This window comes from Triturus cristatus, chromosome 2_2 (assembly GCF_964204655.1).
Source record: "Triturus cristatus chromosome 2_2, aTriCri1.1, whole genome shotgun sequence".
Taxonomy (NCBI): Eukaryota; Metazoa; Chordata; class Amphibia; order Caudata; family Salamandridae; genus Triturus; species Triturus cristatus.
The window spans coordinates 831358550-831372655 of NC_140582.1; the positions used below are offsets into that span (position 1 = coordinate 831358550).

A 14106-nucleotide genomic window follows, 5' to 3' on the forward strand; every position below is an offset into this window, starting at 1 on the left:
TCAGGGCGTCTCGTTCCAGCGAGCAGGCGCTAAACAATTACACTGAATAGTACAGTGTTCTGTGGACACAAAAGCACCCGTCCATGGGGTGTATTTAAGCAATGTCATGTATGTACAATCAAGGTTTCTACATCGTCATTAGGGGAAGGCACTGTTACATGGTGTAAATTCAAAAAAGGGGGATAGTCGTATGTATCTCGAAGGGAGATCATGGTATACCACAGATAACTTGAGGTTATACAGAGCTATCTTGGCTCCCTTCGAATATCATAGTGATTATGTATACAAACTACCCTCAGTTAAGGATCAAGTAAAACAGGACCGAGTCTCTGGAGCTCCTCCAACGATCGTGTGTTAAAGCAGCCCTCGTATAAAGGACAAAACAGGGGTCTCCAGAGCTCATCCTGGGGAAATAGTCAATACTCACAGCCGTCCTTGATATGGAGAGACTCGGAACCTATCTTCCGTCCGCGCCAGCTCGGTGGACACCCCTGGAAAATGGCGGGGAGAAGACATAGCTAGCGCGAGCCAATCAATGAGGAGAGCTCATCGTTACACGTCAACCGGTTGCGTGTGTAGACGGTAGAGCTACTCTGATAGGCTCCCCTGTGTTTGATCGATTTCGAGTCGACGTATTCTTGACGTTCCGTGTTAGAGACGTCAACCAATAGGTGGTAGTGTATTTGGTTTTGTCTCCTAGTAACGGTAACTACACAATATGAATGTATTTACGGAACTCACGGATCTGGCTGTATACTAGTGTCAAAGTGATCCGGAAAAGAACTTCTTAGCAGTGTAAGCCAAGGAGTCGCAAGGAATAGAGAAAATCTACAAACTGAAGGAAAAGGACCCCAGCGTTATCTGTGTGAACCCAGTTCACAGGTAACGTGAACGAATATATTTACACGGCCATCGCGGAAAACAAGAGTGATTAACATGTAATACACGTCATAATAGGTAATGTGAATATACAACTAGATCCAGATATTCACGTGATAGCCGTCGGCTATATCGAGAAAACTGACAAAAAAAGTCCCTATGTTAGGGAAAGATAGTCAGTGATGTTAGACCAATTCAGGTGTATACAGCCCGTTTGAGATTAATCGTGTGTGAGCTGAATGCAGCCCAGGTCTATTCAGCCCTTCCCTGACCCATCTAGACTCTCTGGAGCCGCTGCTCCTCTCCAGCCCTGGTCATCCAAAAACCAGACAGTCAATCCAGAAACCAAGCAGAGGCCTACTGGATGGCCAAGCAAGAAAATACCTACTTTCTAAAAGTGGTATTTTCAAACACCAAATGTAAAAATCACCTTGACTAAAAGATGCATCTTTAGATTCTGAGTTCAGGCATACTAAACGTTAATTCTCTACCTTGTTCCCAGGGCCAGTTATGTTTATAAGATGTTCTAAACAAACTCCCCAATCTGTTCTATGGAACAGGAAGCCCTGCAATTGTGAACAACGAAACACACGGTAATTCACCACCAGGCCATGTCATACTCATACATACATGTCCTACCTTTAACATACACATCACCCTGCCCACAGGAGTACCTTGGGTCTACCTTAGGGGTGCCTTACATGTAGAGAAAGGGATTGTTAGGGCCTGGCAAGTGGGTGCACTTGCCAAGTCGACATGGCACTCCCAGATTGCACACAGGCTCTGCAATGGCAGGCCAGAGTTACATTTACAGGCTGCTTGTGTGGGTGGCACACTCCAGTGCTGCAGCCCACTAGCAGCATTTGGGTTACAGACCATGGCACACTCAGTGCACTTTACTAGGAACTGACAAGTAAATCAAATATGTCAATCATGGAAACACCAATCCATAACACAATTTACAACAGGAGCACTTGCACTGTAACACTGATCAGCAGTGAGAAAGTGCACAGAGACACTAAGCCAGCAAAAACAGAGTCAAAACCGGGAGGTCCGCATGCAAAAATTCAGGGGAAACACGCCAAAAGATGCCAAGTCTAACAGTCACCTCTGTAGGGCCGTTATGTCGTGTGGATGGGACAAAATGTATGTAATCGGTATGTACATGATGGGACTATGTCACTCTTGTAAATCCTGCATACTAATTGGTGATGTACAGGAATTATGCATTTGGGATAGAGGAGAAACTGCACTCTATATGTATCATTGAAAGACATGAACCTATTGTACATCATATATATTAAATGACCACGTCCAGGAATTATGCATTTGTTAGAGAGATAGAAAACTTGATCAACACATATTAGACATTAACCAAGGCTGTTCAAGAGCATCGGTTCATTTTTGTCAACTGCAACATAAAATAATTACAGAAAATATGGGGAGAGACCATCCGGTTGACACATATTATTTGACATTAACCATGGTCGGTCAGGGACATCGTTACATGTAGATATTAGTATAAGTTCATATTTGTAGGATCAAGTAAGGTTCAGATGGTAACTTAGTGTATGGGGCTGCAGATTGTGAGCAAACCAGAGTGCAGCAGTTTCTCATTTGCAATATAAGACCAGGGGTCTAGAAGCAATTATTCATGGTGTACAGTAATAGAGTGTTCCGTTCTTTGGGCTTCCTATAGAGTGCTGTGAAAAGTTCCCCTTCCATGTGTTTAATCATCAGGTGTAGGAAAGAGATTTCTGTCCTACTGTGTGTTAGCGTGAATCGTAAGCCGTTGCTGTTTATATTTAGCCATTCTAGGAATTGTAGAAGTGTTTTCTCGTCTCCTTGCCAGATTAGAAAAATGTCATCAATATAGCGCTTCCAGATAAGTATGTTATTCTGGTGCAGGTTATTTGGGGTTAATATTTTGGTAGCCCATATTGATTATTGCAAAATTTGGGGCAAAAACTGCACCCATCGATGTTCCCTTGATCTGCTAATAAAATTGATCATTGAAGAGTAGAAAGATTCTGGTAAGGCATATGGTTAGTAGCTGTAGGATAAAGTCAATCAGAATTGCATGTGGGCGTATTCTATTATTGAGCGTGTTTTCAATGAGTGTCAAACCCTCAGCTAGGGAATGTTGGTGTTGAGGGAGTCTACGTCCAAAGTTCAGAGAATATCTGTTTCTGGGTTGAATGGGTGATGTTCTATCTGGTTAATGAGATCTATGCTGTCCCTTATATAATAGGGAGTTTTCGGTACGTAGTCTTTTGTGATGAAATCAACATATTGTCCAAGGGTTTCTAAAGAAGAATCACAACTGGAGATGATGGGGCATCCTGGAGGAGTCTCTATGTTTTTATGAAGTTTGGGCAGGGTGATCTACACTGGTGTTCTTGGAACTTTTTTTCTGAATAACAGGAATTCATTCTGAGTGAGGTAATCTGTTCTACCTACTTCTATAATGTTAAAGATGATATCTCGAATTTTGTTTGTGGGATCAGTGTTGAGTTTTTTGTAATGACTCGTGTTGGTCAGTTGTCTGAGAATCTCAGCTTTATAGGGGCCAATATCTTGGATTATAATTCCACCGCCTTTATCGGCTGGTTTAATGGCAACAGTGTGGTTAGCTTTGAGATTCACCAGGGCCTGTTTTTCGGTTAGTGGTAAATTGTAGGGAATGTAGGTCGGTGTGATCTTAAGTCTGGTTATTTCTTTGAGAACTAGTTTCTCAAAAGTGTGGATCTCTGTGGGGAGGCATCTGTGTGGAGGTGAGAAAGTTGAGGGCGGACATAGTGGAGTATTAGCACTGCTCGGAGTACTGGGGTTATCCTAGAAAAAGAATAGTAACCTAATTTTTCGGAGAATCGCAGTAATTCTGTTTGTAGTTTCAAAAAGTTTCGGGGTAGTGGAGGAACGAATAAAAAAGGCCTTTACTTAGTAAAAAGATTTCATTTTCAGAAAGGAGGTGTGTGGATAGGTTGAAAATGGGTACCGTCTGTACGCTTGTCATGGTGCGGTTATCATTACAATATGTTACCATTGGTAGTACTTCTGTCTTGTTTGTCGCCCCCCTGGTGTACTGTACCATCATTGTGGCCGTTCTCTGTCTTGGGGAGGTGGTTGTGCTTGGCCTCTTCCTAAAAAATTCTGGTAATGAGAGTGAGTAGATGTACTAGGCCGTCACTCTTATCCGAATTGTCTGATAAATCTCCTGATGTAGCTGAAAAACCAACTAGGGTTTTTTTTCTATCATATCTGCCCCAGGGCCGTCCTAAATTAGGGTTAGTGTAAGCCCTGTTGTTGTAAAAGTTATTCAAGTATGGGTAAGTTCTATCTATTGTGTAGGATAAAATGTCTCTCTTTACCTTTACTGATTTCTTATTTTGTTCGATTCTGTGGATCTTGTCTATGGTTTTTTGAACCTGATCACAAAGTTTCTTACAGTCAGCAATGGTGCTGGTTTCTTTGATTCGTTTCTCAATGTAGTTGATTTCTTCTGTTACTTTCTTAAGTTGCTCAACAGCCCTATCTATCCCGAGCACCATCCAGTGCCTGCAACAAGTGGTGCCTATGTAACTTAAGTTTTCTAGGTATTTTTTGATATCGGTAAAGAAACCGGGAAGGTTTCTGATGTGCAACCCAACTGGAATTATCTCTGCTCTGAGGTATTCCGGGAGCATGCGTATCATTAATTGTAGTCTGACCAGTTTCTTTTTACTTTTTTCAAGTTGTTCAGCTAGTGATGTGGTGACAGGCTGCACTGGTTCAGCAGTGTCAGAGAAGAGAGAGGGACCTTCTAGAATTTTTTTAATATAATCATCCGAGTATAGAGGAGCATGATGGTCATTTCAGTGTATGGCAGAAAAGGGAAGAGGGAAAAAGGGTGTAAGCAGAAAAAAGGAGAAGGAAGAGGACCCAATTCATGAAGTAGGTAAGGGTCATTTAACACCCTTTGTTAGGGACCCTTGTTTCTTAAAACATGCAGAAGAATTGTGCCATCGTTGTGTGACATGCTATCAAATGAATGTATGGAAAAGAATTCCAGTTACACCGAGTCACATAGGAAGATCAGGTGGGTCTTTCAACGGAATGCAGATGGACTTTGTCAAGATGCTTGTTTGCAAAGGGTTGAAATATGTCATGGTCCTAGTAAGCACCTGGGTGGAAATCTACTCAACCAGAAGAAAAGACAATTGATTTTATCTTCTTGTCGGATACCTTAGCAAATCACCTCATTAGATTGAGATTCCTAACAGGACAGAGTGACCACAAATCTTTGTCCCTCACCCTACACTCTCTACTAGGGAAATGTATTACAGTTGGCTCTTCTGTTAGGGCTGAAAGAGCAAAACTAGTAAATAGAGTAAAATGGAGGGAGACCGACACCTCAAGGGTGCATCTGTGGCTAGAAAAGCTAGCCTCAGAGGCCAACAGTCAACCCCAATGAGGCATATCCCATGATTGGGAGAGATCCTTAAGTGAGCTAAGGGATACCCTGGTAGTTGCCGTAGACCGCCATGCAAGGACTGATGGGATGGTGGACCTTCCACCTAAACACAATAAGCCTATCGTGTTAACACGAAGAGTGCAAAGGAGGGCCCTCCATGCCCATAAGCTTAACCCGACCATAAAATCTGTTTAGGCCATCACCAATCTGCGTAATCTCCATTAAATAACCACATTGGAAGTAAAAAAAGGCCATTAAACAAAAAGAATGGCTAAACATATACCAAATGCTGAAGGAAACTGGGGTGGCATGGTGAGCAAAAGAATAATGGATTTAACCCAATTTCTCGCCCTAAGTGCGCCGGGTATGCCCAGACGTGGGTCCCGGGCTCACTATGCCACTGGATCCAAGTTATCCTAGCTGATAAGAGGTGAAACCCTCAAACCGGTCCTAGGATGCTTGTTTCCAGTCCAGGGAGGACCTGGCCTGGCAGTTCGGGCTGGACTGTTCCTGTGAGCCACAGAGTCAAGACTGATTTGCATAGAGCCAGGTCTAAACTGGGGTGGCATGGTGAGCAAAAGAATGATGGATTAACCTAGATCCCTTGACTGGAGGAGAATGTTTTGATTTGTTCTTCATTCCGTCCATCAATTGTGTGTCTTTTGCAAAGGAAACAAATCAGGCATGCATCTGGAAGTACACCCATATACGAAAATCCAATATCAGAAGGGAAAACCGAGTCTCAGAAGAATCTTGGATGAGGCATGTGGAAGAGCTCTATGCAGATCAGTCCCTTGCACCTTTTAATGCTGCAAAGTTGGAGGTCGCTGAACTGACTACAGACAATATCCAGGACCTGAGCTCCCCGGCCCAGGTCGGCAAACTCATCAAAGCAATACAAAAATGACAGTGCTCCAGGGGCCAATTGTTTGCCGGAAAGCATATTTAAATGTGCCCTAAAGGAACAGCCAAAGGTGTTAACCTCCCTCTATAATCAAACCTTTCTGAATGCTCAAGAACCAGATGCTTATAGGGGGTCCATTCTTTGGCCAATTCTCAAAAAAGGGGACCCAACAATCCCATCAAATTGCCACCAGATAGCACTGTCACACCTAGGGGCTAAAGCTTTTGCTAGAACACTACTTAAACAGCTGAAGGCCTGGGTAGTGAAAAACAATGTTTCGCCTTTTTTCCAGACTGGGTTCCGAGCTTCTGCTTCAACAATGGTTAACGTCATGGTTCTTGCAGCTGTATTCCGGCACATGGGTTCGAGTGAGAACAGGACCTCATACTGTCATCCCCAAAATCACCTCCAGTGTTGGGCTGAAGCAGTGGTGTGTTCTTACGCCCCCTTCATTTTAACCTGTATATCGCAGATCTGAGGAAAGCTCTCGAGGATAGCTGCCTGATTCCTCAAAAATTAGGCCTGTCCAAGTGACATATCCTGTAGTACACAGGTGATATAGTGGTTATGGACCACTCTAAAGTCGGCCTACAGAGAGCCTTGAGTAGCCTTCACATATATAACGGAAAATACCACCTAAAAAAAAACCTGGATAAGACAAAGGTCCTGAATTTTGAGCGCCACATAAATAGAAAAACATCTTGCATGGCATATTGGGAGTAAGATCATCAATTCAGCCAAGAAGTATAATTATCTGGCGGTCTGGTTTGAGGAAACATCTAACTCCACTTCCCATATAGCCTCCCTGAAAAAGAAGAGTGCAGCCATTATACACAGTATTAGCTGTCTGAGCAGGAAGCTAAAACGTCCTGCATCATCCATTCTGAGGGTCATGAATGTGACTCTCCTCCCTGTGCTGCAATATGGCCACCAGTTCAAACACATACAGACACGGTGGCAGGGTATATCTTGCTGCACCAACTACCGGTGTTTGTTCAAATACAATCACAATAAATTCAAGAATACTTTGTATAGTTGCTAACAAAAAATGCCCACCTCTCGTAACCAGCCACCCTCTATGGTCACAAATACAACATAAGAACACAAAAGATGAGAGAGGCATTATTGTAAAAACAACATTCATAGGGTTTAATCCCACAGAGGAAAAAGGAAGGCAATGACAGAAATAATCATTCTTTCTCTAGATGGTGTCGTAGCTCCTTTTATTCATTATTTCATACACAACAGCCAACGCGTTTCACCCCTGCAGGCTTCTTCAGGGCAAGTAAATGGTCCACAAAACCGAAAAAAAGTATTCCACAGGGTATTAACCCAAATCGTTCGGTGATTTCTTAAATGTATTTCTAATCACGGGATCTGAGAAAGGATATTTTTTTAAATCCGTAGGCACTGTCCCAGTCGAGAACCAGGATGTATGGTGAGTTGCGTGCTCAGTTGCAGGCCTGTTTAAGCAACCATCGAGGAAACTCCTGTCACCTCAAATTTTCAAGTGAAATTGCTGATTTTTATCCGAGCATTCAGCCATGTAATATAATAGCCTTATTTTAATTGTATGCCTTCTACTGCTTCCTCCCCTTCAATCATATTGGCTGGGGATGGTCCATTGTTCTATCCGGCTGTAAATCTTTCTCATTCCCGTAAAACCCCCCCTGTGCTCATTAATGTATCTAACGGTGGAGGGTTTTGGCTCATGCTCCCTCACAACCCACAAGTAAGAGTTATAATGTTTGAGCGAAATCTTGGTTTTTATGACATCAAGCACTTTCGTTTCCATCACCTTTGCTGCTTATGCACTCCTGACTAAGGGGTCCTTCCATGTAGGGGCAACTGTTCCGCGACTACTTTCTGTGGACGCACAAGGGTTCTAGCTTCATGCAAAACTCCCCTCTGCACTATAAATAGCACTTTATCTCCTCTGCTTTTGCTGCTTATGCACTTAAGCAAAACTGACTCCTGGCACATATAGGGTGCGGTGCGGTGGAGGGTTTAACTTTAGATAATTAGACCGATATTCCAATTATTTGTTTTATTTTTTTAATCTAATAGTCTTTTGGAAACATGTTCACACTAATGCTCATAGAAGCTGTCTGTATGTCTGTAATATATCAGACATTATATCTTTGTCCTTTTTCAGCCTAAGCACTTGAGCCAAAGTGGTCCAAAAATATTACTTTAATTTTCCCATTTCTCTTTATAAGGGATCCACAGTTGCTAAACACCAATTTTAATGCAGTATGTAACCACAGTTTTTAATTTGAGCTAATTAGCACATTGGTAGTCATTTTATTATCGCATTGACATAACTTCTTATGGTTTTTATTAACTGAAATAATAAAATTACCAATGATAGTCTCACTAAAGCCAAACTGTTATTGCGTGAATTGATCCCCAGGTACGGTATGCCGATTCAGATTGAGGGACACACTTTAACAGTGAGGTACTGAGGATGTTGTGTTCGGTACTACAGATTGAACAACGATTGCATTGAAGCTACCAACCTGAAGCTCTGGGATTGTAGAACAGGTCAATAGCGCCATAAAATTTCATTTGGCCAAAATTTGTGCTTCAACATCACTGAAATGGCCTGAGGCTTTGCCACTAGTGCTGGTGAGTATCCGAAGTATTCCAGATCAGGAGAACTGGTTAATCACCCCATGTGATCCTTATGGCACGAGCAATGAGATTGCATGCTCTACCTGCAAATGCACCTGTGAGCATCACAGATGATATGATACTTACTGCAAGGAATTAGCTGAAGGGTGTATTCTGTTTCTCACCAGGTTGAAGCTGCACACTAGATCTGCATCGCAAACAGTACCACAACCTCAATCCGGGAGATTGGGTTGTGATCAAGAAGTACTTTCGGAGGTCTTGTTTGAAACCCAGATGAAAGACCCCTTCTAACTAATTTTGGTAATGAACACTTTTGTCAAATACGCTGGAGTTCCAAGCTGGGAACATGCAGCACACACAAGAAGAGTAGAAAAACCCTAAGAAGAAATGGCTGTTACTTGAGCCTGAACGAAATGCACTGGTGACTGCATCCCCACAAGCTGAGCTATGACATAAATGTCACAACAAACGTCAAAGAAAAGAGAAGGTTGAAGATCAGCACACGCTTGCACGGAATCAAGTGCCTGTTATTTCACAAAGTGGCATTGAGCTTTCCAAAGAAGAAGAAGAAGAGACAAGACCACCAGTTGAGAAGAATACTGAGACAGCATCAGCACAAATAGAGGACCCGGGTGAAGGAACAAGTACAGAAACAAGAGTCACCTGCAACGCTAAATGGCCATAGCATTATTGTCAAAGGAGATTGAGGACAAGCGTGTCAGTTGATCGACTACCACTGGCCGTTATTGAGGAGACAGAATCAAGTGGTGGAAGTGACACAAAGAAAGATCAACAAGGACTGAGAAGATTAAAAAGAGAGAGTGTGCCTTGTCAAAGGTATTCTGTACCTGAATAGACTTAATACATGAATAAGGTACTGAATGTATCATTGACTGAACTGTGTGATGTGAAATCTGAACTGTTTGAACCTCCATGATATCACATCAATAAAAAATGTGATAAAGTTGTTGAAAAAGATTTCTAGTAAATCGCGAGAGACGCACAAAAGACCAAAACTGTTTGAAAAAAGTGCTAAAAGACTAAAACAATATAGTCATTTCTTTTTTGTTTTAAAAAGATTTACATAGGCCCAAGATCATGGAAGACAACACGGAGTAGGGCTGAGGTTGTCTATACAAATATCAGAATTAAAATAAAAAGACCTTGTGAAAAAGGAGGTTATTGAAAAAGAAAAGAAAATGTGCTGAAAAATTCTTTGAATTAACTGTTGAGCTATTGCTGTAAACTTTGCTCAAACAATCTGACTGCAGACAAGCGTGTTGCCTTCAGGAAAGAATGCAAGATTATTATGGGAGCCATTTTGCGATAATGGTACTAATAATTGTGACAGCTCTAGTAGAACTTTACCTCACACCTGATCAAGAGGTTTGATTTAACACTGTAACTTTCACATCTACACACACAACAAACAAGGAGAAGTTGAAAACATATTTTGCAAGTTACAAAATAGATGATTACACCCCATGCATTTATTCTAGATTAGTGCAGGAATACACACGAGCTATGGAAGCAAAAGACTTACGTCTGCGCACACATACCGTTATCAGCAGCTGAAGTTACATACCATCACATTCCATTGTCCTTCAAAGGTACATGTGGTATATTGCTTACATTTGTATACAGGCAAGCACATTTTGAGTATTGTATTCTAACCATGATTTAATACTTTCCAGAGTACTGTTAGTGCAAAGCATGAATTTACACCCACAAGCAAAAGAAATGGACGCAGCCTGGTATTATATTAGGCTGTCTACATCTATAGATAGTGTTAGGGCTTACAGAAACAATCTAACCTGTTCAATGAGACCTTTAGAAAAAGTCTTTATTATGACATTAAAAAGAAGAAACACTAACATTCTGTTTAGCAAGGATAAGGGGAATGATGTGTTGAAAAATGATTGGAAGGAAGAAGAAGACGAGTTTAAAAGGAAAGTGGTTTACCATAAGGTGAAATTAGACAGAAGGCAAAAAGGAAATATTAATGTTAAGAAAACTAGAACACACAGTAGAACTGTTGTGTGTTTTCTGCATGGCCCATTGTCGTTTTCCCTATGTTAGCTTAGTTATATATGTTTTAGGCCGCATTTCCTTCGCCCACGTTACTACATAAGCACACTCGCTTTTGTGCCCCATTGTATTTTTACACAGAACCTGCATATGTTTTTTGTGTTCTGTTTTTTCCTGGGATTTAGTCTGAATACCATAGGCAAGGTCAAGCAACAATGACCCTTGTTATTCTCTGTGATCGGATCCTAGCACCTAGACTAACATAAGAGTGCAGCTGCTGTTTGTGAGGAAACATGTCTTGTCATAAAACTAAGGCAAGATTTCCACGTCCGCTAAGATGTAGAACATCCCATCTATGTATGCTAAGGTACGGGCCTGCCATGAATCCCAGAGATCTTTGATATATAATCATTTAGTTTCAGTAGCAAGGGGGGGGGGGGGGTATAGGCTAATCTGTTTTATAACATAACAGGGCATTTTATGGTATATGGTTTGTTAACCCGTCTAGAGGTATTCTTGAAAGCCATTTGGTTTCTTAATTTGGCACAAATACTTCATCTTAGGGCATGATAGTTTAAATAAATATTCTAAACTTCCTTTGTACCTCTTGTTTATCTTATTGTGGACTAGTACGAGTGAGAGAGTGATAGGGTGTGCCCTGTTACTGCGATCTCGAAGAGGATCAAGAGTGTTGTGCTCTGGAGCAACAATTCACTTTTTTCTCTGGAAAGGCTAGGAATGCAAATGAGGCACTATAGCTAGTCAGACTCCGGCTCATATATACTAGGTTGACTCAGTCCCTTCATGCCAATGTTCTATGGTCTCAAGCATAGTTCTATTTCTGAGCAAAATCCCTGCAACAAAACCAGACATGTGGGAGTCAGTAGTTGTGAACACACATTCAAATTAATGGAGGGCATGTGGCAAACTTTGCAAGGGGGAAAACACAATTCCAGGAGTTTTTGTTTGTCTACAAGATGTTTACTACCAGTTACCTGCTGATTGAGAAGGTATTTGCTATTTAGCTATATTGTATCCAAAGATGTATCCTGTATACAGCTTAGATGCATTAGCGACGACACCATCACACAGACCCACATGAAGTGCATAAGATAGAATCCAGTTAGTGGGAGACATTTTTGGTGCAATAATACCACCAGTAGGAGTCATACAGAATGACGAAATGATTAGAAACCTGTCAATGGTTGTCGACAAGCTGGCAACTAGTTCTTCTTGGGCTTTACTAGTTGTAAATACTGAATTAGTAGCAAATAGTTCTATGGTTACACAAAACAGATAAGCATTAGACATCTTACTCGCAGAAAACAGTGGAGACTGTAAAATGCCCAAAATTCAACATTGTTGTTCATACATACCAGAAGAAAGTGAGAACATTCAAGAATTTGCAAAGAACATTTCTTTTAATTTCAAACCTGAGTTAGAGCAACTAGAAACACCTAGCATTTTAGAAACCTTTAGAAAGGTAATATACACAATTGAAAACTGGTTCGTACCTTCATGAGGAGGAATAAAAAATTAGCTAGCATTCGCGCCAAAATTTTTCAATTCTATTAAGGACACAGAGGCGAGGATTATGCTTCTCTTGCTATTTATTGCTACTCACAGCAGCCAATGAAAACTTTTCTTATGTAAAACAAACTACATTTCCCATGATGCATATACCACATCACTTCCTGCAGGGCCCCATAAGAGCCAGTAACACCGGAACTAGTCCTCTTTCTTTGCTCCGAACAAAAGTCCAATAAGTATTAAAGTTCAACAACAGCTTCCAACGTGGAAGAACACCAGACCAGTTGGGAAGAACGTCAATCTGCACACCGGATTAATCCATCTTCTTGTCAGATCCTGAAAAAACAGAGATAAAACAACCCGTAACTTCTGTATAATCAGAATATATACAACGGGTGGGCAAAAAATTACATTACAGTAATTTAACCGGGTGGGATAATCCTCACCTCCGTGTCCTTAATAGAATTGAAAATTCTTGGCGCGAATGCTAGCTAATTTTTTATTCTACTACAGGACCGGAGGCTTCGTATTATGCTAGTTTAATGCTGATTAAAAACAACAGAGGATATATCACCCACCGGTTTGTAATAAAACTGCTTAAACGTTGATTCAGACGACCAGTTTGCAGAATGCATAATATCTTGTACAGTAGAACCCAGCATGAAAGTCTTAGAGGCCATGGCGCCTCAAACAGAATGTGCACCAAACACTTGGGTATCCACCCCTGCTTCTTGCATAACATCTTTGAGCCATCTGGCTATGGTAGACGCAGTCACAGGTTTGTACGGTTTTTGCAGAGCTATTAACAATTGTGCCACACCATCAGGCCTAATAGACCTGGTACATTCTTCATAAGCCTTGAGGCATTGAACCACACAAAGTTTAGCATTATCGGGAAAATCATGATAATCCACACTACGTGACATTGTTTTAGTCCTAGACGTAATAGAAAACGAAACTCCCTCCGGAGTAAATACTCTACCTGTAATATCCAGTGCTTTAACATCCGAAGAACGTCTGCAAGCCGCTAAGCAAAGCAACATGGCCAGTTTTGCCGACAATTGTTTCCTGGACAACCTGTTGTTGTCCGGCCAGTTATTAAACAGAGACAGATCCAGTGAGACATCCCACAATGAAGAATACTTCGGTTTGGGTGGATTAGCTACTCTGATACCCTTTAGGAGTATACAAATTAAAGGATGCATTCCGACAGGTTTGCCCTCAATCTGAGAGTGGCCTGCCGTAATGGCGGAACGGAAGTTATTAACCGAGCGATACGCCAAACTCTTCGCCGCCTTTTCTGACAGAAAATTTACAATACAGGGTAATACTGCCCCCACGGGATCCACATGTTGTCCCATGCACCAACGAACCCAGCCTCCCCAGGCTGAAGCATACCGCTTCCTGGTAGAGGGGGCCCATGCTTGATTGATAAAGCTTGCAGCCTGGTCTGAAAATCCTGGCATTTGCCAACGCTGCCTGAAAGTCTCCAGGACATCAGGGACAGGTGCCCCGATAGGACCATCGGGTGTCTCTTCCCCTGAGGGCCCTGGAGCATCGTCGAGGACCATGGGATCCTCCTGGGGAAGTCGCAACTCGCCTCTAGCAACAATGGGAACCAAGGCTGCGACTTCCACAAGGGAGTCACTAATATCACTTCCGCTTTCTGGCGCATCAC

The 14106-nt window shown here is 41.9% G+C and overlaps 1 pseudogene; it reads right to left on the minus strand.

The window, feature by feature from the left end:
* Positions 1–3264: 3264 nt before the first annotated feature.
* LOC146862847 (uncharacterized) overlaps positions 3265–14106 on the minus strand; it is a 100593-nt pseudogene continuing 89751 nt past the window's right edge.